Below are 12,206 nucleotides of genomic sequence, written 5' to 3' on the forward strand. Positions count from 1 at the left end.
AGAGAGAGAGAGAAAGAGAGAGGAGAGAGAGGAGAGAGAGAGGAGAGAGAGGAGAGAGAGGAGAGAGAGAAGAGAGGAGAGGAGAGGGAGAGGGAGAGGGAGAGGGAGAGGGAGAGAGAGAGAGAGAGAGAGTGAGTGTATGTGTAGGAGGCAAGAGGCCACTAATGGGTGGGGGGAAGAGTAGAAAGGAAAAAAAACTAAATCAATCAATTCTCCGAGTCCAGCTGTTAGGACAAGAACAACACAGGTAGCTTTCGTAAAAGGCAGTGAGAACAGTTTTTACGTCTGCTAAGGAGCCACACAGAGAACCAGAGACTAGGATTCAAGGCCTGTAGACCCTAAAAAGTTGAGGTCCTGCCTGGGTCACTCACCATCACATGTCAACATGGGGCAAACTGATGTCTCATCAGTGAGGTGGGGATAGAGAGAGCCATCGAGGCAGCTATGAGATCTACAAAATGTGTGTGAACACATATGTCCCACAACACCCTCCTTTGTGCTTCTCATTCAAAGGCCATGCTTACCCTAAAATGGACACCATCCAATTCCCAGTTTGTAAGAGGAACTTAAAGTCAAGAAACACAAACACCGGTAAGTTATAGCACACGTTGGGAACACCCAGGAGGGGAGTGTGTTTCATTGAAGTGGCAGAGGGAGGGGAAGAAACTTCAGCTTCTCCCTGCTTCCTTCATCCACAAAGAGGGTAGGGGGACCAATGTACATGGGAAATCAGGCTCTCCCCTGACAGAGGAATCACAGAGGTCACAGGTAACAATCACATCACAAGACAACTGGTTTCTTGGTTGCAATGCTACGTTTGAATTGTGCGAGCTGACCTTCCTTGAAGGCACAAGAGTGATGAGCTGTCATTAGTTTCTAGTCAAGAAAAGGGAAGAGGTGACTCATGAACCACACCGCTTTCCTTACCCTTCTTGGTGGTTGAGGCTTTGTGAAGAGCCCTTGTTGAAAAGACTCTCTTCTGGTCATGGCACACTCTGTGGAGGCAGAAGGGCAGAGCGTAGTCATCACTAATCGGCTGTCACAGGGTGACCTAGAACACGGAATGCCATGGAAACATCCAGCTGGATGAGAGCATCCTTCTGTAATATACCGAAGATACGTGACTGCATCCAACTGAATAATGGTCCCCACAGATAAGATCTGAACTCTGAGTCAGGACACAGGGTAGGATACAATGCAAAGCTTGGGTGTAGCTGGCAGAAGACTATGATTTTGAATCATGGTTCCTGCATTTGTTGGGTGTGTGATTCCCAAGAAAATGATTTCAGTTTTCCAACCCTCAGATTTCTCCGTGTGTCACGGGGGAACCTGGTACAGTGCCTGGCCTGTGGTGCATGTGTTGCTGACTTGGGCCTCTACCTATGTTCAATGAGGCTCGGTGTTGTGGGCAGTTCACAGGAATGAGGAACATCAACACAAACATGAGTTTCCCTGGTTTGCTCTGACCCCGGAATACTGAGACCATAGGAAATGAACCCACAGTGACTTGGGGCTCTGGGTTAGTCATGATAAGCATGTGGAAGATGACGGGTGAGTCGACAGCTTGGCACGTGGCGTGACAGCTCAGCATCAAGTGAGAAACTCTTGCAGTTAAATACAAACTTAAAAACACCACGCTGGGAAATATCCACAACTTGTCTAACATGCTAAAAAAAAAAAGCCCCTTTGAGTGGTCCCACAGGCAGAAGCACAAAATACCCAATTATAGTCTCCACCCCAGGAACAAGCTTCAAGGTAAAGCTTGTGTATTTACAGAAATACAAATAATTTATATTCTCCCTGCAGAGCCTTGTTTCATTTTGAGACAGGGTGTGGCTGTGTAGTTCATCTGGTCTCCAACTTATTATGTAGCCCAGGCTGGCCTTGAACTCTCCCTATGCCCCTGCATCAGATACCAAAGTGCTAGAATGGTAAGTGTGTGCTGACCGCACTTGGCTGCAGACAACAAACTAGGGTCTTACCTCATTAACCTGTTATATAATCCCAGGGTCTATTAATACATACGAATTTTATGTTTCATCTAAACTGTTTGGCAAGATAACATCTGGGAGACAGACATGGGTGTGACTCACCTAAAAGGCAGCATTCCTGAGACATCCTCCTAAGGGTCCCTGTGCTGGACAGTTTCATGTTCCCTCTGTGGGGCTTCTGACCTCGCTGGCCTTACTTCCTGCAGACCTAACCTTGCAGCTAACTCACCCCGGCTGTGGATTTAGAAGGTGATTCACACGGTCTGTGCATACCATGGGGATGAGTGGTGGAGGGAGGGGAGTCTGCTTCCGTCCTTCCATTTTTACACTAAGGAAAATGAGGTGTCAGAGGAGCGCTGTGGCTCTCCCATCCCTTGCTCCTGGCTAACTTCATAAATCCTTATTTAGTATCTGGATCTATGTAGAGCTACAGGCTGCCCTGGGATGAGGTAGAGAAAAGGCTCGGGAGGCAACAAGCTGGCTCTTCTTGGAGCATGAAAGTGGTGTGAGGTGGACATCAGCAGGAAGAACAAAGCAACCCCTGGAACCAAGCGCTCGCTCACACGGATGGAATGCCTCATCTCAATGCTCAACTTACTAGATCCTTAAGTTTTCCTTAATATCATTTCCCCAGATAGTCTTGTGTCTCAAAGAATTTGTTGGCCAGGCTTCTAGAACAGAACTGGGGAGCAGGGGGTGTAGAGCCGAGGTGACGCTGGATCACAGTGCGTGTCTCTTGGGGGTCAAGGCAGGAATGGTGGTTAGTAAGGGGAGAGTCACTGAAATTCCTGCCAGGAAAGTCACCTCCCCTGCATGGCTGCAGGGAGGCCACCTATTCCACCTATTGGACCTCATGGTCCCTACCCCCACTCCACAGATGGAGCCCCACCCAACAGCTTCAAAATCCTAACTCCAAAGCTAGCTCGGGAAAACACAGTATGGCCCACTACTTTGTGAGCACAGGCATGTCTTTCACGGCAGGTTGTGAATTTTCCCTTCGGCTGGATGCTGTATGCCGCACTAAGGCAGAAGTAGGTCAGATGGCTGTTATAAAGTCATCTATCTTCAGGCTGTGGTCCTACCAGGCCCATGATCTCCTGGGAATCCACGGGGGATGGCTCTCAGCCTGGATGGAAGGGTTGGTGGAGTTCCTCAACCTCCAGTCTTTAAGGTCCTACTGTGAACCAGGGCCCCTCAACAGTAGTCCTCTGAGAGGACTGGTCTGAAGTGGTTGGCTCTCCTGGGCAGTTAGCTCTCCTGGAAAAGGCTCCCTTACACAGCCACACTCAGCCACTTTGGAAATCAGCCTGTGACAGTTGTCAGCTTTCCAGCCAGCACTGTGACATGGGCAGCTACTTCTGGACTGGCCCAACCTCCCCTCCCAGCCACTAGAGCATCTCAGAACTCCTGTGGGTCTGCAGCCACTCTTAAAGGCTCCTTTCAGGTTCTGCCATGAAGGCAAAAGACAACTGCTGGTAGGGAACGGCACTCTGAACTGTGCTGTAGAAATAAATTCACCACCTCATAACCCTTGCAAGTCAAGCCACCAAGTAAGACCACAAAAATATGTTGGAAAATAGTTTCCCTTGATACAGACTGTGCTGTTCACTGTCTACAGTACTAATAATACAAATTCCCAGGAGTCCTCAAAACCAGATCTGCAAATGAAAACAAAACAAAAACAGGGATTAGAGGAAACTTCTTTAAGACTCTTCTTTGGTGTTCAAATGGTGGTTTAGAAAGTATTACATCAATAAAAACGTGGTTTTAATAAAAGAGTGGTAAAGTATTAATTGTGGAAGCCAGCTGTTGAAGAGAAGGGGTTCGCTGTAAACTGTTTACCCTTGCTCTATGCCTGAGACATTTGATAGTAAAAACTATGACCACATGCTCCACGCATGGGCCAAGATCCCAGCACTTCATGGTGTCCTGCTGCTGAGGGGCGCAGTGCAGAACAGAAAGTAACGGGAACACCACAAACTACCTGGGACACACAATGACTCAGCACCCAGCGCTGGGGGATTTACAATGAAAAAACCCATCTGAATACACATAAAAAATATGACCCTCCAAAGTAGAACTCAATGCATCACTAAAGCGCCTTAAAAGCCATGTTTTACGCATATAGAGAAAATGCTCATTTAAAAAGTGGGCTTTACCAAGGGTTAATAGAGCTCTTGCAAATTGTGTGAGGAGGTAGCTACGGGAAAAGATATATACAAGCATTAGTATATGACGTTAACTGATAAGACATTAGTTAATATCAATGCATCTTTGGGAACTGAAGATAGATTCACTTTTTGCATGTGCAATTAAAAAAAGTCAAATGTATAGAAAAATAACAGAAGGTGGCAGTGGTGATTGGGAAATATAGGTTAAAGGCTTTACAATTTTGTTATTTGAGATAAATCTATGGGAAGTATTGCATTAACAGAAGACAATATTGTAGTATAGGGAATTATGGTGTTTTTATATACATGAGTGTAACCATGTGACATCTGTCTATAAACTGGTTTTACTACAAGCAATTATCGATCTATCAAAATGTCATATTGCATGCACAATTGAAATGTTTACTACTGGTGACTCTGAATCAAATTTAAAATACAAAGACCAGGTACGGCGTACACCTATAATCCCACCACTCAGGAGGAGGAGGACGGATTCTGAGTTCCATGCCAGCCTGGACTACAGAGTGAGTTCAAGGCCAGTGAAGGCTACAAACACATAAACACCACCACCACCACCCCTTCCCCTCCCTCCCTCTCTCAAGAGAATGACCACTGCTTTGGAAATTGGTCCTCATACCAGTCAAGACCACAATACTCATCTGAATTGTCCATCAAATTTGAAGTCCATACCCACTAAGCTGACTTCCCACTCTGTCTTACATCTCCATTTACCTAACCAGTGTGTGCTCTGGCATGTTCCAATGCCACCTGTTTCTTCCTCCAGGCCTGTACTTCCTTCTGGCATCTTGTGTCACAGGTCCCTAGTGAGTAACAGTACACAGTAACTAAGCCATTACTCTGACTTTGCTCTATCTGCCTGCTCACTCCTCTCTCTGGAGTCCATTACTTTCAAATCCGCTCATCATAGCTCTGCCGAGTCAGGTGCCTCTTTATCTTGCCCAACCTGTCCCCCAGTCAAGTCCTCTTAACTGCTGCCTGCTCATCTTTCCAAGTCACACACCTCACCAGGCATGTTCTTGAAATCTCCAGGCCACCCCGTGTGGCACACTAGTCCCGTGCTCATGGTGGTTCCCCCAACGTCTGCTCCCACTGCCTTCTGCCACACCTCCTAGGTCCATGCCCCTATGTACCTGGTCCTCAGGGGAATGGTTCACCATTAACTCCTTCATCTTGCTAACCTCAGTGGCTGCCCTTTGGGGGAAAGTCTGGACTTCAACTCCATCAGGAAGCCACACAGGGTAGTGGTTGAATGCCACAAGCCCCCCAGCACACGCTGCTCTGTCCCCACAGTACTGTAATCAGGCACTGTCGTCTTCCTTTTGAACCTATCACAGTAGGCCCTACATGCTGAAGAAATAAAATGTTCTACCACTCAAAATAGCTACTTACTTTCATCTTTAGAAAGTTATCACCAAAGATGTCATCTCATGTCTAAGCTCAACTATCTTATCACCTTTCTTATCTGTTTATCACAGCCAGAAAGTGTACTGATAATTCCTGTGTCATGGCCGTAGTTCTTTGGATTTTTCTGGATGTATTTACTTGCAGGAGTCTATCACAAAGGGGTCACACACATTCCTAAACCAGCCGCTGGCTATACACTGTGCTGCAAATGAAGACCAAGTGGGCAGCACAGAGGCAAGGAGACAGGAGAAGTCAAGCAGTCACTGCACAGGACTCTCAGCAATAGCCCCCCACCCCCACTCCTTCAGACTAAAAGCCCCAGCCCCGTTATCTTTACCTAGAAGATTAGGTAATTTCTGCTGATTGGGTATCAGCACTTCACAATCGCTGAACATTTTCCTCTGAGTGTGACTCAAACTGAGTACACTGAGTCTGGCGAACTCGTCTGCCCCTCTTAACCTCTGTGGCACGCTCCTTTTAACACATCCATGTCTTCTTTTTCCACAATGGCCCCATGGTACTGGTTTCAATGCAACTCATGAGCTCAAAGGGCTGGATTTATTTTTTCCAGACACTGTTCCTTTTGTATTCAACCACCACCTCATATGCCTCTCCCACCACATTTCTTCCACGCGTGTAACCACCTCTCCAATTTAAGTGACACCTTCAAGTTCAAGTGACCCTACCTGATTTGGTGGCACACACAACTAGCTGAAGTGGTTACGAATCCTTAGCTCTCTACCCAAAGTTATACCCCTTTATAGATGCGCCTGGCTAACCGGACAGGGATTCTGGGCTCCACACATGACGATCCTGATGGTATCAACCACTCTCTATTATTTACTTACTTAGTCATGTGTTCTCTGCCCTTGTGTCTTTTCCTCTGGCCCTGTATTTCCACCCAGCAGTCACATGGAGTGACTTCTGGCCTGGCTGTTTCCTGCTTTTAACAGCAGTTCTTTGGGAAGTCTAACTGCCCAGAAGGGTAAGCCCCCCCGCCCCCCGCCCCGGAGAGTGCAGCCCAGCCTCCTATACCTGCTGCATCTGGAGAGGGGTCTCCATTTCTGTGGATGCCTCCATGTGCAAGCAAAAGTGTAATGACGTGGTTAAAGGATTCGTGGCTTCAATCAGCATCTCCGGGCGGGGGATGGGGAGGGCTAGACTCTAGAACAGATTGATAACTCTAACTCTGCAGGCATTAGGACATAAGAGTATACTAAATAGACATGACCCAATAGACTGTACCCTCGACTCGGCCCCTTGGTGGGAGAGTAAGAACGCCCACAGCCATCACCTAACAAGCAACCCTTACACTAATTAAGGATGTGATCTGGACATGGGATCAGGAAGAGGCAGTCAGCACAGCTAACCCAGAGAGTAGCACACACATCTTCAGGGCTATCTTCTCTAAGTCTGCTCTTACACAGGACCAAAGCACTTTCTTTGCTCTCTTCTGAGGCTTATTTGCTGGCACTGGTGAGATAAAGAAAAGCACTAGGAATCAAGTCTCCGCACATAGACATGTTACTTCCTCAAATGTGCATCTTATAGATCTAGCGCACGTTTTGCTTTAAATAACAAAACTACAACTCCATTTTATGTATATGCTATAAAACAAAAAATATCTTCTTAGCTCCCATGTTTGTCTGTAGGTCGTGTGTGCTTCTGTAGTTATGATCACACACAGAGTACTTTTCATAGTAAATGTGAAATGTATCACACACGAACATCAGCAAAGACACTTCTTTGAAGCTCTTCCTTCGATGAAATGCCATTTATAAGTTTCTAAGCAAGAATCAGTGACTTTCAAAAAAAAAAAAATACTCACAGTTGAACGGTCACCCAAGGATCCCCAAGTGCAGGCTGGGTTTGTCCTGGAAGCAGAGGACTGAATTCCACAGGAGAGCCAAGAGCGGGTCAGCAGAAAGCATGAATGCCAGCAGCACCTTCCTCCAGCCCATCGAAATCCCAGGCTGGAACCCTACAGTCCTGAACAGCGACAATAAAACCACATTAGGTTGTTTTCCCAATTCCTCTGAAGTGAGTCAGTAGGTCAAACAACTGATCCACTGAGGGAACAATCCCTGCAGCCACACTCCCCGCTTCCAGTAACTGGGCTCCTTCTCTCTGCCCTGCACCAAGTGCTCCCACTAACCCAGGAAGGAGCCCATGGGGCCTGGCAGACCCAGAGTGGGTACTGCCAGATAGTCAGTCTCTGCTGGGGTTAGCATCCTCCTTGGACAGAGGGGACTGCTAGTAGTGCCACAGAGCTTCCTCAGAGTTACAGAAAAACTTCTCTGTTAAGACCCTAAGTCATTTATCTCCTCCACACCAAAGAAGGGTCTTTAGTGCTTAAAACAAAAACCCCATAATTACCCCGCTGAAAGCTCCCCCCCACAAATACACCACTTCCTTCTGCAAAAATACTTTCTCCTCCTCAAAAGATCTCCATATTCAAAAGATGGAGTGGTAATTCAATCGTCCACACTGTTAAAACACACCTCAGGGTCCTCCCGCTGCTCGGCAGAACCATCCACTGGGCTTCAGGAAGCAGAAGTGTGTAAGAGCTGCCAGCAGTCTTTTAAATCCACAGCTCAAGTTGCTGAACACCTTGGGAAACTACCACCTACTCACCCAGAGGAGAGCTGATTCAAGTAGTAACCTTCTGCACTGGAAACCACCAGCTACGACTGCTGAGAGGTCGGTAATTCCAAGAACTCATCCGTACAGGCAGATCTAAGGACACACAGCTTGACACAGAGGGCTAGGTCAGCTGTGACAGCTCTTCAGTGGGAGACTTTTGCTTTCTGAATCCACAGGGCTTACTTACTTTTTTTTTTTTTTTTTTTTTCTTTTTAAAGACAAGGTCTCATTTTCATCTTGAGAAAATGTCTGATCAAGCCACCAACTGAAAACCTGCCATTATAAACGAGAGATTTCACAATGCTCATTCCAAAATCTGCGGCTATTCATTTCTGGAAGTGACTCACTGAGAAAGGACGGCTGTTGGGGGTGGGAGGGAGAGATCATTTTTAGGAGACCGCCTGCACTCTGAGAACTGAGCAGAAACCCCACGGTGGCTACCACGTGTGTGGAGCGACCCCAGCTCAGCGCTGAGTCACCCCCCTCCACACACACACACACACACTCCAGATGACACGCCATGACCAGTCTCCTCGTGAAAGCCACTTGGTGGACAAAAAACCCTTTGGGCTGTGCACCCACCCTCATGGCTGCCTCTCTCAGGGCTATTTTCACATAAATCAGGAGGGAGGCAGCGGCATTTGCCACCTGTCAGGACTGACTCCGCGGCTGGTGAGTAACCAGCCACCGAGTCCCACTTCCTGTGACTATTTCCAAAAGACCCCATGCTATTTCCTTCAGGAAGATACGAAGTGCAAAGCAGAGCTACGGGAAGGAGAGACAGCCCCAAGAGCAAAGCTAAAAGCCTGCAATGTGATCGCTGTTTACCCAGCCACGCCTAGTTTTAATTTGGTTTCCCAACCCCTGTGTAATTAAGACAGCCAAAGAGAATAGCATTTGGGGTGGGGGTGGGGGGTGAGATCCACAAATGCTTAGACCTTCTGAGTGCGTGACCAGAAAAACAATTTTAAGATTCAAGAGAACCCATCTGAAGCTGACTGGAGCATTAACCCTTGCAGGAGAGAGAAAGTTGGTTTTGTTTACTCCCAAATTTCAAACATAAAATCCTCTTTCCTCCCAGATGGCATTAAACAGAGTTTACTGCCACTCCCTAGGTTCGTAGAAGAAACCAATTTCAGAGCCGTTTAGGGGACAGTCACGTTAACAGCAGCGCACACGTCATCCAACACTAAGGTGTCCTTTGAAGCTGCCATTGAAGTATGGTGTTTGGTGTTTTGCCAAGCCTATTAGTTTATGCCAGGAAGAAGGGTGTAGGAGCTCCTGACGGCAGGGCTGCTCAGATGCATGGGGAAGCTAGAGGATCAGTCGTGGCAGGGTTTTTTCTGAGGACACCATGCATGCTGGAGAAAGGCAGCCTTTTCTTAAGAGCTCGCCTTGCCTTTCATGGTCCAGCTGAGAATGAGCCTTCACTCTGGGTGAGGGGAGGGTGGTGGGTCAATGCCAGAGGAGGGTACACAAGCCTCTGCCACCGGTAACTGCCGAGTAGAGACAGAGCAAGTTCTTCCTGGTTTTGTTTCAGTGCCTTTGGATGTTTTGGCCTGACTCTTTTCTTTCTTGTTTTTGGATACTAAGAAGGGACATGCTGTTTTGAACATTTTTACAAATGGTCATGTTGTTGATGTTGCTGCTGCTTGCCTTTGGCAGCACTGGGGACTGGACTCAGGGCTTCTCACAGACTAGGCAAGTCGCTCTCTATGGTGCTATATCCACAGGCCACCAGACTGATACTGGGAACCATTTGCATAATGTGAACATATTTCACCAGTTATAACTGGAGATGATAATACACACTCACCCTGCTGCCCTCACCTTTGAGACCTTATGGCTGTCTCAGTGAGAGAGCATGAGTCTACAAGTCCTGCTGCTGCTATGCTGGTGGGAGGAAGGACGTTGACTGGCATTCTGAGCACCACTCAAATGCTTGGATGGCTCATTTCCCATCTTGCCAACAGGAAGCCTCCCTCCCCTAGTGTCACACACATACCAGGCTCAAATCTCAATGGTGGTGCGTGTGGCTAGTCCCGTCCTATCTCTGACTGCTGACGGGACAGTCCTGGGAGGTCAGTCCTGAAGTATTGGATAGGGGGGAAAGGGAACATAAAGCCAAACTAGAAGGCCATGAAGCAGAAGCTAAGGAGGGGCACAGGGGACACACGCCAAGCAGACAGTGGCTTTGGAGGTCACTGCTGTCCTTGAGAGATGTGCTCACTTGGGTGAGTGCTCTATGGCTGGACACTCCAAATGTGACTGGATCCCGAGGCTGCTCCACGTCTTCCTGCCACTTGCATTGTTGTGGATACCATACAAGTGTACAGAGTCCACCCTTTTCAAACAAAATAAAACCCTGACACAAAAGTGCTCCGTCTACGTAACATTTACTCAAAGTTCTCCTTCAAACAACGGAAACAAGTGAACTCGTTGCATTTGTGCTTTTACGGGACAGGAGACACAGTGGCCTCATTTGGGTAGGACACAAGCTCTGGGGTCCAGCTCCTTTTGTGAATCTGCTCTCAGGCAGGTCACCCAACCTAATTAGGCCAGTTTAATCATCTGGTGACACACAGGCCTGCCTCGTGCTCTACTCAAGCGATTTTCAGGGCAACCTTACAGGCTAAGGGCCACTATTACCCCACCCTACAGATAAGAAAACAGAGGGAGCTTGGGAACGGTGGACAAGGCACTCAAAAGCCATGGGAGGTTGACCTTGACTTGTACCCCAGAGCCCACCAGCCACCTCCATGAGGTGCACCGTGAGTGGCAGAGCATTATGGGAATTGCCTTAAAGCCACAGTGTGGCTTTTGTCACTTGCCAATGTAGCTTTCTAGAAAGTTTAACTACTACACACAAACAAGTTTAAGATGACCAGGTAGGTCAGTCTGTCCACGGTAAACAGCTCCGTGGGCCTTACAAACTTTGCCTGCTAGATCAGTGATGCTAAATCGGAGAGAAGGATTCAGAGGACCTGTTTTCAACCAGGATGGATAAGGGGGGGCTTTGCAGTCAACTTATGTTGGTATTTAAATCTGGCCCTTCACATCTACATTCCTGCTCAAGGATGTGACAGAGTTAGACTGAGGCTTCAAGCTAGAAACTGCAATCTGTCCGATGCCTATTCACCCCCGGGAAGCATGAGTGAGCGGTGTTAGTGTGAGCGAGGCATGGCCCCTTGCCTCACCCAGGCCTGAGAAGAAAGAACCCTGCTTTTCTCGTGCATTTGTTTCCAGAAAAGCTCCTCCAGGAAGCAGTTCTGCAGATTAGGAACAGAATCAAGCTTCATGCGGTTCTTCTCTCTCTGAACTTGCTCAGCCGCATCCACCCTGGCTCCCATCAGTCTGCATTCCTCTGGCCCCCGTAAAGCAGGCTGTCTAAGGCAGCACTTGGGAGTCTCCTTAGCCTGGGTGTCCTTTCAATCTTCAAGCAAAGGCACCCCCTATTTCAGTGACATGTATACCTGCATGTGGTCTACAATGTTCTACATAGAACCGTCACTGCTACTTGGTAGTGGCCTGCTTACCTAGGGTGTTCATCTTACTCTCCTCCCCGCCACGCTGTAATGGCTCTGTATTATGTTGGATCACAAGAAAGAAAACACTTAAAAACATGCTCCTAAACCAACGGTACTAACAAGAAAGATAGAAAAGAAAGTTGAACAGATCATTCTGGTTTTAGTTCCACGCAAGATTCTGGAAAACTGACCCATGTTACATTTATAAGCCAGAACTTTACCCCATCCCAAAATCTGCTATTACAGGGTTCACTAGAGTCACAAGACCAAGGACTATTTACTCCTACCTTAAGCATTCACACACACTTCCTGTCATAAAAACTTGAACCTGGCTGGGCAGTGGTGGCACATACCTTTAATCCCAGCACTTGGGAGGCAGAGGCAGGCAGATTTCTGAGTTTGAGGCCAGCCTGATCTACAGAGTGAGTTCCAGGACAGCCAGGGCTACA

General features: G+C 47.6%; 1 long non-coding RNA gene across 3 annotated transcripts in view; it reads right to left on the reverse strand.

The window, feature by feature from the left end:
• Positions 1 to 103: 103 nt before the first annotated feature.
• The window catches only part of LOC110296206, a 138,619-nt gene continuing 126,516 nt past the window's right edge, over positions 104 to 12,206 (reverse strand). For 2 of the 3 annotated variants that reach the window (XR_003836902.1, XR_003836897.1), the window contains 2 exons: positions 7,416 to 8,590; positions 104 to 1,051 (listed from right to left, as the gene is read on the reverse strand). This is a non-coding gene — a long non-coding RNA (uncharacterized LOC110296206). The remainder of the gene's footprint in view (positions 1,052 to 7,415; positions 8,591 to 12,206) is intronic. The other variant, XR_003836899.1, reaches the window with a different exon arrangement.

The sequence above is a fragment of the Mus caroli genome, chromosome 6, assembly GCF_900094665.2.
Source record: "Mus caroli chromosome 6, CAROLI_EIJ_v1.1, whole genome shotgun sequence".
Taxonomy (NCBI): domain Eukaryota; kingdom Metazoa; phylum Chordata; class Mammalia; order Rodentia; family Muridae; genus Mus; species Mus caroli.